The sequence below is a fragment of the Ambystoma mexicanum genome, chromosome 8 (genome assembly GCF_040938575.1).
Source record: "Ambystoma mexicanum isolate Mex_15411 chromosome 8, UKY_AmexF1_1, whole genome shotgun sequence".
NCBI classification, from domain to species: domain Eukaryota; kingdom Metazoa; phylum Chordata; class Amphibia; order Caudata; family Ambystomatidae; genus Ambystoma; species Ambystoma mexicanum.
In genome coordinates, this window is record NC_090929.1 from 248,157,473 (window position 1) to 248,172,029 (window position 14,557).

Here is a 14,557-nt window from a genome sequence, read left to right on the forward strand (position 1 = left end):
TTGGCTAACCCTCACATTTCTAAGTGCAACACATTGGCTATCGCTCACATTTCTAAGTGCAATACATTGACTAAATCTCACATTTCTAAGTGCAACACCTTGCCTATCGCCGAGGTTCCTTCTAAGTGAAAAATGTTTGCTAACCCTCACATTGCTAAGTGAAATACTTTTGCCAACCCTCACATTTCTAAGTGCAACACATTGGCCACCCCGAAGGTTCCTTATTAGTGGTAATTTGCAAGTTATAACTAAAACACTACTAATCCAGAAAGAGGAAAACCAGTTTCCACTCGACCCTCATGCTTGTAGAGAGTGTTTCATGCCCAGCAACATAACCTACTACTCTGATATGGAGAATTGACACATTTCAACTCCCGATGAGCCCATTCAGGAATAGGGTCAATCTTAGAAGGATGGCCATGGAACCTCATTAACATGGAATGGAAAGTGTGAAGGCATATCAGTCATAGAATTCTTTACCCTAGGAATGACAAGCCTAGGGCTGGCCTAACTGGTCCTGGAGGGATAACACCTGGGTATTTAGAGATGTTGACCCATGTATGCAGGATGCTGGACAACCACAGCCTTATTAGCTCTAGCAACCCATTTTAATTGTATGTGTTCCTAAAGGTGTAGAGAGTGTAGAATCTTCAGAACTAGCGAGGTGCTAACCCTCACATTTCTAAGTGCAACACATTGGCTAACCCTCTGACTTCTATGTGCAATTATATGGTTAACCCTTACATTTGTAAGTGCAATACATTTGCTAACTCTCACATTTCTAAGTGCAAAGCATTGCTCATCCCTCTCATTTCTAAGTGCAATACATTGGCTAACTTCACATTTCTAAGTGCAACACATTGGCTACTCCCAAGGTTCCTTCTAAGTGCAACATGTTGGCTAACCCTCACATTTCTAAGTGAAACTCATTGTCTAATCCCAAGGTTCCTCCTAAGTGTGACACTTTGGCTAACCCTCACATTTTGAATTTCAACACATTGGCTAACCCTCACATTTCTATGAGCAAACCTTTGGGTAACTCTCACATTTCTAAGTCCAACACATTTGCCACCCCCAAGGTTCCTTCTAATGGTAATGTGCAGGTTATAACTAAAACATTATTAATCCAGAAAGAGGAAATCCAGTTTAGACCCAACCCTCACACTTGTAGAGAGTATTCCATGGCTAGCAACATAGCCTACTACTCTGATATGGAAAATAGACACATTTCAACACCCAATAAGCCCATTCAGGAATAGGGCCACTCTTAGAAGGATGGGATGGAAATTCATTAGCATGGAATGGAAAGTGTGAAGGCATATCAGTCATAGCATTCTTTACCCTAGAAATGACAAGCTTAGGGCTGGCCTTTCTGATGGTGGAGGGAGAGCACCTTGGTATATAGAGATGTTGACCCATGTATGCAGGATGCTGGACAACCACATATGTATTAGCACTAGCAACCCATTTTAAATGTATTTTTTCCTAAAGGAGTTGCAAGTGTAGAATCTCCAAACCTAGAGAGGTACAATCAAATGTTCATGCTATGTCTGATTAACTTACATTCCCTTGCCAATAACCTGGAAGCCAGGGGAAACAGGGGAGTCTGTTTTAGCATGACACAATTGGGTCTTGGAAACACATATGAGAACAGTATTGCCCCACCAATCAAAATAGAACTGAGTCTTATACCACTACTCGGAAGAGATTGACAGGGTTAAATGGTTAAATGGTTAAATGGTTACATCTCATGAAGCCAGGATGTCTGTGACTGGGTAGCTGGAATCTTCTTCTGTAACGGTTTATTGAGAAGCCACCCTCAACACAGGGAGTCCCTTCCCTCCCCACTCAAGTGGTTATTCAACACACTGTTTAACAAATTCTTTTTTAGCCTCAGACACATATCATGCCCCTTGGATCCCTCTCCCCTGAGCTAACAATGAGCTAAGGACCAAGCCGGTAAACGGGAAATATATTGGTATTTATTGACATTAAAATTAATAGAAATTATCACAAAATATCAAAAACACCACTTTATCCGTGGCACAACACAATCAACTTCTCTCGGCATAAATAAATCACAAAGGTGAGTTAAAAAGAACACAGACACACTTCTTACTTTCTGCCAAAATTTCACTTCACAAAATAATGACACTGATCAATTGTAATGTTGTCCGATTTTGATTTATTTTCCTGCAGTCTTAAAAGGCTAGCAATAAGATTTCAAGATTGGTTCAAATACGTATGGTAATTAGGATTTCACCAACACTTTTGGTTTAAAATGAATATGGGGTGATTTATTGTGTTGTTTTTCAGACCCCCCATGCTTTGGTCGATGTTGGGAAGTCAGACGAAAACACTGGAATGCTTTGGAGAATTTTTGAATTCATACCCACCCCTCCACCCCCACTTTACGGAAAAGCCTGTGTTGGGGAAGCTGGATAAAAAGGTTGGACTGATTTAAGGACAAAACCTGTCCCTTTTCCTTAAAGAAAGTCAGGATCAGCTGGACAACACGGATTACCCAAATAATGTATAGGTTATATTTTTCAGCATACACTAGGAAGTGAGCATTGTTAATTTCAAATTTAAAAACAAATCACCTTGTAGTGTTCTTCCAAATGGGGAATTAATGGAATTCATATATTTGGCTGCATAATACATAGGCTAAGGATCTACAGGGCCCCCCCCGACCCTTCCCACTATAAAGAGAAAGGATTCAAGCCAAGCAGACTCTCCACACCTTTTTGGTTTTCGGGGGCTTAGTTCTACTTACATAGCAAGCCTATGTTAAAGGTTCAGGAAAGCCAGCTGCATGCCAGGACACTCTGGAAAGATAGAGTAGGTGTCTGGTCACTCCCACCTCTAAGATGGCCTCCTGCTCTCCACCACAGGACCCAAAAAGCGTTGAGTACTTCCTAGAAATGGACAGCTCCACCCAGATGCACTCTCAGCAATCTTCTCTGGGGTCTCCTTTCAGCTGTCAGATGGTAAGTTTGAGCAGCCTTCCTGTCTTTCTCCTTTTTCTGTCATCCATTTTTGTTTGTTTTTCCTTTGCTAGTGCAATCCCCCTTACATAGAAGAAATTACATCACCAATGGTACAATCTTGGGGAAGTGCCCTGCAATAATCCCTGCCACTAGGATTGGACAGTTACCCACTCTCTCCTTCCAACCCCACTTCCAAGTCAGGATTGGTTTAGGGGTTTGGAGCAACATATGTCTATTCCAATTTTTCACCATCCTTTCTTCTCCTTACAACTTTTTGACAAAAACTAGTAATGTATCACAACTTCATAATTTTACTAGCAACTGCCATGCTAAACATATTTTCTGTTTTAGCTGATCATGGAGAATTAGATAAGCCGACCACCAAATCTGTACGATGTTGCATGGCCATGTGGCACATGTTTGTCATTTCCATAACAAACACAACAGTTATGAAGGTATAAATTATTATGCATATGCCTAATTTTATTTTCCACCTTTTCAACAACTCTCACATTTGGAACATGTTCACAGCCAGAAACCTAGTCTAACTGCCCATTACAGTTCCCAGAGTCACAGGTAGATGCATTTTATATCCCCAAAATCACCTTGAAAGTACATAAGAATTGGTACCAAAATGAAATCAATCTGCAGTATGGTTGCTGTGAAAAAGACATAGATGGTAATAGTCCTTTTAAATTAATTGTGAATGTTCATGTCGGATAAATGGCAGTTCCTCCTTTCATATTTGGTTTCACTCGATCAGCCTGTGCCCAGAGTATTTTTTTAAAACATTTTTTATCAGTCTCCTTTGTGCTGGAAGCGTGCACTCTGAAGTTTCAGCCCCCAGTCTTCACACCTTTAAGTCATGCTCCAGCCAAGGATGACCATTCTTGAAGCTCCTGCTTTCAGGGCCAGCAAGTCTAGAGAACACTGGGCTTTCAAAACCTTCAGCAGCACATTTTATTGTGGGGGTTCATTTGATGGGGGATGTCACTTCCAGTCTGTAAGTGGGAGTTTTCCTTTGTGAAGTGTTGACCACAGACAGAAACAGGTTTTTCATGAAGACAAAGTGGCTCTTCAAATGTCACTGGAGTTGTGTGGGTGAAACATAATATGCATTGCTCTTTGTCAGCTCACACATCATGTTTTGTTTTCCTGACATTGTTCTGTGAGCAGTGATATTTCTTTCAGTTTTATTTTTTTCAAACTGTTTTTATGTGTCCACACATGTGTAGGCTGTTTAAGTTTTCCATGTTCAAAAATCCTGTTTTCCATGTTACAGGGATCTTTGATTCCTCAGTATTTTGTAAATTAAATGTTGCTTGTCCTTTGAGAATGGCAGGTAGCCCCCTTTCCAAATGGCTCTTTAACTTTACTTGAAAAACCAACAAAAAAAGAATGCCAGGCCGTTTTTGTTTGTGTTTAACGCCTTGCTATTCATGTGAAAGCTACTTCTGTTTGGGGCCTTTCAATGCACCCCACACTTCACTGCATGCTTTGACATGGATAGCTTCCCATCCGGCTAAGAAAATGTAAGGGAAACACTTCTTCAACCCAGCCTTGTTTCGGGTAATGCTTCCGAAGAGATTTGGATGGGCCATTTGGAGAGAACAGTGTTTGCCTTTAGTCTTGAAAAACGATTAGATTTACAGAATAAAAGGCCATGTGCGCTAGGCCTCCAATTTAACAAGAGCCCTACCACTCTTGCAAGTTCATCTGAGGAGAAGATATTCTAATGAATGCAGTTTAACATTCCACAAAATCGGAATCTATTGTGAGTTGTCTGATAAGAATCAGAATTTCTCCTATCAGAAGCAGACCCATTCTCCTCAGGGCTAGATTTTCACAAATGTTTGTTGCACTTAAGATGTCATCTTTGGACCTTGTCTCCCAATAAAACTCACCAGATGGATGGCCAAATGGAAACTGAAACAATGGAGGCCCTGTGTCAACAGAACCAGGTTAATTATTTGCTTGTTTATCCTATGAGAGTGTCTGACTACTGAGAACACCAATGGAAATATTTGAGCAATCAAAACATGTGACATAATAATGACAATGCATGGGAATATCACCCATACAAAAAGGGAAATACAGAGGCAATCATGGCTGAATCAAAAGCTACACAGAAGGTATTCTACCTGTTCCAAAGGAATGAGTGCTGAAACTGTAAACTAAATGGGGATTTGGACCCCTCCCATGAGGAGAATATTACCTGGAACAGACTTGCTTTTTAAGAGGGAGTAGAGGGTGACTTGGAGATTTTTTAAACTCATGAGGGCCCATTTTGACTCAGTGTATTAAAAGATATTTCAAAGTGAGTATGAAAACTCTCCACAGGTAATTGAATACAACTCCTAAAATCAACACCTGCCAGGTCCTGGGTGGTGAGAGAGAATGGTGGTGGTCGTTGCCACTAGGGGACTTTCAGTTCAAATAGAAATCTATTGACATGTTGTATAAAATACAAAAGTGCATTCTGATTATATTTAAAGCCAAATGAGATTTGACTGCTTGTAGAAAACTGCATTTTCTGTTCACAGAACACAGGGGTTCATAAATCATTTTTATTCGAGTGAGAATAGGATATTTCTCTTTGCTAGTGTGAGTCATATGCTGCTTTCGCTGTACTAAAGCTGAGAGAGATTATATTTCAAAATGAACAAACATGCTTCTTCTGTGCTCTGTGTGCCATGTGAAACAGGGAATACTTCCTAGTTCTGACAGTGTAGCAAGTGATGATTATATTGTGGGAAGACACAGGTGTAATTTTGAACTGGTATCAGCAGTCAGGCGTATAGCTTAAACACAGAATTACTTGATCATTTTCAACCAGTGAAAGCCATAAATATAAAATGATACCCATTCAAATGCATTCTCATATTCCTTGACACTCACACAGGTGAAGGGCACTGTACTTGTCGGACCCAGTTTCTGAAGTGCAGTGGGAGGAGTATCCACCCCTGTATTAGCAAATCATAATCTATTTTCCTATATATGAAGTTGAGTAAACACATTTTAATCTCCATTTAGATTGCATGCACAGAATCAGAAAGAGAAACAGTACAGAAACGCACAGTAGTTTGTCCTTTGCTAAATGATAAATGTGTAATATGTTTTAAGAACTTGATTGTCAAGCACTACCCAATGGAGCCAGATGAAATATGGCACTGTATTTTTACCAGTACAAAATTGGCTGTAAAAGTTGCGATATTTCAATATTTGGATTCAATATTTCCAAAATGTTCAAATTAATTCAACTATGCACTTGGTGGTTCGATTATTGTGGAAGCAATCCTAAAGATGAGAAAATAATTTATGTATAACGGTGTGGTGGGGGCTAGGGGAGCTGATGTAAAAAACAAGTGTACATAAAATATGTTTTTCTCTAGTACCAATATTTGTTGTTGATACAAGAGTAATTAGAAGGCTTAGTAAGATCGTTTGTTTTGTCCTCCTTTTGTCTCCCCTTCCTTGTCTTGTCGCACCTAGAACCACTTGTGTACATACACGTTATAAACTACTTATATAATATTATATCATGTACATATCACAGAATGAAATAATGATTATAGGGGGTCTAGAGTAATTTAGGATTATAAATGTTAGAAATATATTTACTAGACATTATGGTGCTGGAATGTTGGGTGCCACTTTCTAGAGAGATTGTCACAAGCCTGCTAAGCCTTAATTGTGTAAAAGAAAACATATGAATGCATATTCAATGTCTGTTGGTGACTTCCCCTGCATAAAGTAAGGATGTTATCTTTTATTGTCTTGTCTTTAAATACATTTGAGTTGCAATCATAAAACTCAGCCTCTTTTTTGTGTCAGAATTGTTGGGTGGGACTGTATGCTGGAGAGATTAGTGACTGCCTTTTGGCTAAAAGAATGATATGTCAACAAATATCTTACACACCCACCTCCATCCAAGACAAACATTGAGGGTTCTACTTCATTTTATCATCCAAATTATTTAATGGTAATTAGGTTTGACAAAATTACTTCGTTTTTAATGGGTTTTCCCCAATCTCCCCTTGACCCTACTATCACCCATACCCTGCAGCCCCCTATTATACCCTCTACACCCAATCCTAAAAACATATGTATTTAGGGGGGCACGGTTGAGCAGCACTGAAAATGGCTGCCTAGCTTTGTAGCTCCGACTCAGGAGAAATCCTGTTGCTTTAATATCCTGAACAGTGACTTCTCTGTGTAAACAAAATGGAGGTGGGCGAAGAGGAAGGTGTTGTATGGCGCATGGCCAATGTGGAGCTCCTGAGGAACATAATGCCACCACAATTATTGAAACAAATAGACCGGATGGCGGCGTAGCTGAAGTCTGCATTGGGCTTCCACGCTGTTTGTGCTACTGTCAGATGAGAACAAGCGGTGCCAGCGGCCTGCTGGGGGAGGAACCACCAAACCTGAATTCAAGAAGGAAACTGAGACCCCGTCTGCTTGGATGCACCGGAGAAAACAACTCAGAGGTACTTCACCAACGGGCCGGGGCGGCAGACTTGGATGTTACCCAACCTGTGGTGCACTGTCTGCCTCCAACTCCAGAGAGGCTGCCGAGATCTACATGCAGGTGGTTTGGCTACTTTGGGCAGTGTGGGTGGCAAATTTAGTACTGTACACCCACCATATGCAGCGGAGCCCTGGGAACCTTTGCTGCCCATCTGCGACTACATGCACAGTGCACAGGGGGACCATACCTCTGCTGCATTGCATTGCAATGCTGATCCTACACTGTGCTGACCGCAGCTGCTCCCCTTACCCCGCCGGAGCCGCGCACATCCTACCTGTCATCCTGTGGTCCAGACGGTGTAAAAGATCCATTGTTTTACTTTGCTGTTATATATATATAGTGAGGGAGTGAAATAAGAAGTTAAACCATTGCGTGCTATGTGGGGTAACTGGAAGGCTAGAACACCATAACCATTCAACCACTGGGTTGCCCGGCACAATCGCCATGCCGTATGGACAATAGGGGATATCCCAGCACAACATGGCGGGGCACTGCGAATCAAGGGCGCTTTGCCAGATTCGCCGATTGAGCCATCTTTGGCGCTCTGCTATAATGTACTAACATCTGTGTATACCTGCATGAAAGCTGCATATTGGCCAACATTGGGCCTGTAGATCCTATAGCTCTGTAAGTCCCCAAAGGGTGGTGGAAGGTGATAAGGAGAGCCCCCTAAGTGCAGTAAATGTGCAAACACAACTTTTCTCTTGGGCTACTATGGTGCAAATCGAATATCTCCGCTCCTTTTTCCTACACAGCTTTTGGTGGACCATATACCTTTGCAGACAGGGTAGCTGCCCAACCCACGGCAGGCTTCCAAATTGCAACCCTGCTATTGAAAGCACTCGGTCAGCAATCTGTGTGTAGTGGACAGCATGGAGGGGCGAGGTGATGACCTTGTGTTTACACCATCCATAGAGGCGCTCCTGCAGAACAATCTCATTCTTGAGTAGCTCCCAACTCTAGTGGGGGGAATCAACTGAAAATACCCAATTTGGCTGGAAAAGAACATCTCTCTTGCAATAACTCAGTGAAGATGACAAAAGACATGGGTGGGAAAAATAAAGGCCTGATGGATTCCTTCAAGTTATAAAAACAATGGTCAAATTGAAAGCAATTACGCTATTGATAGGCACACAGGCATTGCATTAATTGTAGAATTTACCAAATATGGGAACCATGGGGAAAGGTTTGCAGATTGAGTTGTTGACCTGGAATGTCTGTGGCCTTAATAACCCAGCTAAGGCTAGGGAAGTCAGCGCTTATGTTTCACGACACAGGCCTAAGATACTGATGCTGCAGGAGACGCATGCATCAATCCTTTGCAAAATACTGGGGCCCACTGAGGAATTACACGGAAAACTCCATGCAGGCACAAGATGTCCTCACTCTTGTCCATCCCTCTCTGGGTTTCCAGTTCTCTAGGAGCAGTGTGGACCCACTGTGTCAGTATGTTCTGGTGTGGCGTGAAGTGGCACTCATGGATATCTGGCAGACACTCCACCCATTAAGCAAAACATTCACATACTACTCCTCTGTCCATGATTCAGAGTCCCATATAGATATATTGCTAGTGACCCCCAAGATTGTCAGTATGGTTCAGAACTGCACCATCCTCCAATGCACCACGTACGGCCATTCTCCAGTCTCCTTGACCCTGGAGATCTCCGATTATTTAATTCCTGTGTGACCAATGCCCTATGTGTTGAGATCACTGCATTTTTTTATATAAATGAAGGGTTGGTCTACACCCATTCAATGCTTTGAGAGACATTCAAACTGTGGGTAAGGGGCATTATCATGGCCAAAACAACAGGGTCCTTTCAGAGTGCTAGACATGAATTAGGCCAATCTGAAAACCAATTTACAGAGCAGGGAAATGGAGGAGTATATTTTGTAACTGCAATTTGGGTTGTTTCAGAAAGTCAAACTGGATGCATTTTGTAACTGCAATTTGGGTTGTTCCTGAAAGTCAAACTTGGGTGTGTTTTGTAACTGAAATTTGCATTGTTTCTAAAAGTCAAACTTGGGTGTGTTTTGGAACTGTAATTTGGGTTGTTTCTGAAAAGTTAAATTTGGGAGTGTTTTGTAACTGCAATTTGGGTTGTTATTGAAAATCAAATTTGGGTGTGTTTTCCACATCACTCTGGTCCTAAATTGTAACCTGCTAGCCGAGTGACTATTCCTTACCGTTCCTTTAGCATATTTCTCCTACTTCCTCCTCTCTCTACTCATTCCTGGCATTATCTATCTCTCCTATCTACTCCAACTGCTTCTCTATCAATTATCCTTCCCTTCTCACTAAGTCTGGTAAGAAGAAATTCAAAAAGGATATCTTGGCTTCCAACCCAGGTCTCCCCATCTCTGATACATATTCTACTGCCTCTGCTAGACAAACCCTCACTGACATTCCCTTTTTCGTTCCTTCATCTGATCTATGGACCCCTAATATGATCTCTGCGCTCCGACCTGTCTCCTCCTCTCCCATTAATGGTGGCACCCGCTGGGAAGTCCTCATGGCTTTCTTTGACTCCTCCAGAGTCATCATTAATGTCTACCTGAATGGCACTGTCATGGTGCAAGGCCCTCAAGCTAATCTCTTCCTCTATGATAGATGGTTCCCTCACCTAATCAACTTCCTTTCATCTCCAGCTGTGCCCTAATCTCCCTTGGCTACCCTGCCCTCCTTTTTTTTTTTTGTGTTCACAGCCTGTCCCATTGGTTTGCACATTTCTGTTGCAGTTTGAGTATCAGCTCTGTCTCTCCACCCTCTTTATTTAATGCCCTTTCTAGTTCCCTTTTTGTTTCTTGTAGTTCAGCCACAATCCCCCCTTGCAGTGCCTTTTGATTTAGCTATAGCCACCCCTCTCATCACTACCTTGAAGGCTTCCCATAATGTGCTTGCCGAGTCAACGCTGCCCGTATTCTCCTCAAAGTAATTTATAATCTCCTCCCGTATATCCTCCCTGAACACCGGATCCTTAAGCGCCTCTGCCTGGAGGCGCCATGTCGGAATCCTTGCTCTCGGAGGGCAATATTACCACCCAAGAACCAGGGGCAAGTGGTCCGAGAGGACCCTCGCTTTATATTCTACCTGAATAATCTCCATCAATACTTCCGCTGTGGCAAAGACATAGTCCAGCCTCGTGTGTAGCTGCTGCGGGAGGAATAGCGTGAATATTGCCTTTCTTGGGGGTATTTCGTTCTCCATACGTCTGCCAGACCAAAGTCGTCCAGCAGTGTCTGCAGTGCTTTTGCCACTGGAGTGGGTCTCTCAAACTTGCCATCCGATCTATCTACCCTGGGGTTTAGTACACAATTAAAATCCCCTACCCAAATCACTGCACTACCCATGCACAAGCTAAGGTTGTTGCATAAAGTCCTGAAATATGCTGCCATATTCTTATTGGGGGCATATGTATTTATAATACTGATCTCTTTATTCTCCAATAGTCCCCGCAATATTACCATCCTCCCATCCTTTTCGGCCACCTCCTGCAACAGTTGAAACGGGACGTGCAGTGCCAACCAGATGAGTACCCCTCTTGCATAAGCAGAGTATGTTGAGCCCCCCACAAACCCTTTCCATTTCTTTGCAATCGTTTCCATTTTTCCCCGTGTCAAGTGAGTCTCCTGCAACAGTGCAATATCTATCTTTTGTCTGCGCAGGTACAACATCACCTTGTTCCTTTTCAGATAACTGTTGAGTCCCCTGACATTCCACGTAATTATCTTAAGATCCCCCATGGTCTATGAGAGTTCCCTTTCCCCTCCCATCAGTACAAACACTGCAAACTTCCCTTCCCTTCTCCCCCCACTTCCCTTTCCTCAACTACAACAAACCACTGCCTGCACACAACCCCTTCCCTCCCCTCTCCGCACCCTAACACAAAGAATGCCCAGCTCCATCCCTGGATCTCAGGCTCCCCTGCGTTTGGACTTACCCTGGAACCCCAGGCCAAGACCCCAGCAGGGTGTCACCACACTATTGGCGATCAAACAATTCTCTAAATGGGGGTGTGCAGACTAGCTCTGCAAGGCTCCTTAATGAAGCATCAATCACAGTGCTCGTGTTTAATTTTATATTCCAAACTGGTTTTACCGGGCAACGGGCCGCATCACTGACTATAGTCAAGTCCCATAGTCTCAAACCGCACCCCCTTCAGGTGCCCCCCCTGCGCATTACTTATCTCCTCCATCTTCTCCTTTCGTCTGGATGTCCGGCTCCTGTGGGCAACCTTGCGTATCGAGCAATCCCATGGCATCCTCCGGAGTTTAAAAAAATAAGGTTCTATTTTTGTGGAAGACTTTCCATTTTGCTGGGTAAAGCAACGTATACTTATTGCCCGCTTCTTTCAATCTCCTCTTGACCGCCCCAAAGTTCATTGGACTCCGCTGCACCATCAGGGTATAGTCTGGGTAGGCCGTTATGTTTGCCGCCCCCCTTTGAATTGTTCCCCCTTTGCAGAAGTGCTCCAGTATCTTTTCTTGATCCCGGTAATTAAGGATCTTGGCAATCACTGGCCTAGGCGGGTTACCCGGCAGCGGCTTCTTCGTCAGAGCCCTATGTGCCCTCTCCACCGTGAACCCCTGAGACAGGACCCCTCCAGGTATCTCCTGCAACAACATGGATTCAATAAATTCCATTGGGTTGTGGCCATCTGCTCCCTCCGGCAAGCCCACAATGTGGATGTTATTTCTCCGGGCGCGTCCTTCTGCTTCCTCCGCCCTGTTCTCCAAATTGCCCACCCGCTGCACCAGGGTGTGTAGTTCCGACTTGTGTGTAGCACAGTCCGCTGTGTTCGGGCTCACATCTTTCTCAAGGTTCTCAATGCGCTCCGCCAATGACCTGACATCGTGCCGGAGAAGGTTCACCTCTTCCTGCACCTCTCCAACCTTGCGGTCCAGCGCTGTTTTCAGTTCGGTCATAGCCAGTTCAAGCTTGGCTTCCCAGGCCAACTTCAGGTCTGCAATTGCGGCTAGGACCTCTTGGTTCGTGCCCGTGATGGCCATGCTACCCGCAGGAGGCCTGTCCTTACTTCTGGCACCTTCCGGGCCGGGTGGCGTCCTGGCGTATTCATCCAACGTAGGCTGCTTCCCCTTGAGTCTAGGAGGTTTGTTGGACATAGCGCTGTTGTTATGGGTCGTGGGTCTGTCCCGCCACTTGTAGTCTGCAGTTCCAACGGGGGCAACTTGCTACAGTCTATTGCATTCAGTGAGGCCACCTCAGAAGTGTACCAAGCCCAGCTCTTATTCGCCTCAATGGGTTGTGCTCTCCCACGTAATTATATGAGTCCTTTCTTCAATACCTTTATGCGTCCACAGGGATGCCCTATGATTCGTGACCGGATCACCCACGGGTAACTGCTACAATTGAAAGCCCCAGTGTCAGTTGTCAGGCCACACACATGGGCCTTATAGCCACCATTCACATCCTGAGTACACCCTACCCCAGGCTTGCTGGCCGGCTAGCGTGCGGCCTCTTGATCACGGGCTTCTTTTTCTCTTGTTATTTCCTAGGGCTATGCACCCATCGGAAACATTGTGTCTCGATGGCCAGCCAGTCTGCTCCATCCCTTCTTCCTTTCTGTTGGGCCAGTGCCAGGATGCTAGCGATGATCATGCATCTGGCCTTATGATTTGCGCTATGCTCATGCAGGTCTTCATGCATGCAAGAATGTGCACGCCTCTTTTTCCCACTCTGTACTGCAACTGCAGGCTCCAAAGCTTGCTCAAACCTCCACCTTCGGATGAGATCATTTATGGATCACAGGATCCATAGGCATCACGTCCTACTGCATAGCCACGCCCCCTCCCTTTAATCCAGTGTTATGTTCAAATGTTTTGTTTTATTACAGCATGATGTTGTATTGGCTTGTGTCCATGGGCGCCTTTCTCAGCAGGCGAGTCCACACACCGTGATGCTGCTTTCCTCGTCAGTTTCACTGCTGATCAGGACTCTCGAGGGTTTCGTTTCACGGGTTCCTGCTGGCAGCGTTCTTTTGTCTATTTAAGTGGGGTGCGGTCACGCCTATTCGTTCCGTGCCGTTCTTCGGTGTGGGCCCCTTGCTGCTCAAGTGCACACTTGCATATTTCAGTGCAGGAGAAACGGTGCTGAGGCAGTCATTGCTCCGGTGACACGATCCGGTCTCCGTGACACTTCGCGCTCGTCACTTTACGCAGCACCCAGCTGGCTTTTTTTTTTTATACCCCGCGTTTAGTGGCTGTCCATTGCCGCATATGCGGTCACGGATGCTGCAGCCTGTGTTGGCTCAGTGACTCTGCCCACTGCCGAGCGGTCGCATCGCAGCAGTGTTCCGACTAGTTACACTGTCGCGGTGTAACTCTCAGCTGGCTGTTTCCTTTGTTCCTTTATCCTGATGCTGCCATTTTGTTCGCTCCGCCGCCGCCGCACACAAACATCTCCTGCTTCTTATTAGCTTTGTGTGTGGGGAATATCGCCGGGCTTATAAGCGATGTGTGCACCATCCATTCATGTTTCTGTGAGTTCTTTTTTCGTGTTGCCCAGCAGTCTCAGATCACACTTTTTTCCCAGGATATATGACAGATCAGCAGGAGCTCCACTGCAACACAGCATATCCCATGGCCATGTAGCCACGCCCCCCACCCACCTTTCTGTCAGGCTCTGCCCCATCTCTAGCTCACTCCACACCTCTGCAGGGCGTACTTCTGATTTGCACCCCTCACCGGAAGGTTTTTAAAGCTGGCAACATTCTTCATCTTGCCACTCTCAACTCTTGCTCAGCTGTAAAACACTAATCTGACATCTGCCACCTCCTCGAAGAACTTGACCTTCATGTCCTTGATCTTACCGAGACCTGGTTCACGGCCAGCTCTGTTACCAGTTTTGACACTCTCCTCCCTGATAGCTACAAGATCCTTTCCACTCCCAGATCCAACCGGCCTAGAGGGGGTGTAACCCTCATCTACACTCAGTGGATTCCAGCCTCTATCATCCCTACTCAGACTTACTCTTCTTTCAAATGCCTTTCCTGCAGGCTCTCTCTCTCTCCTAGCC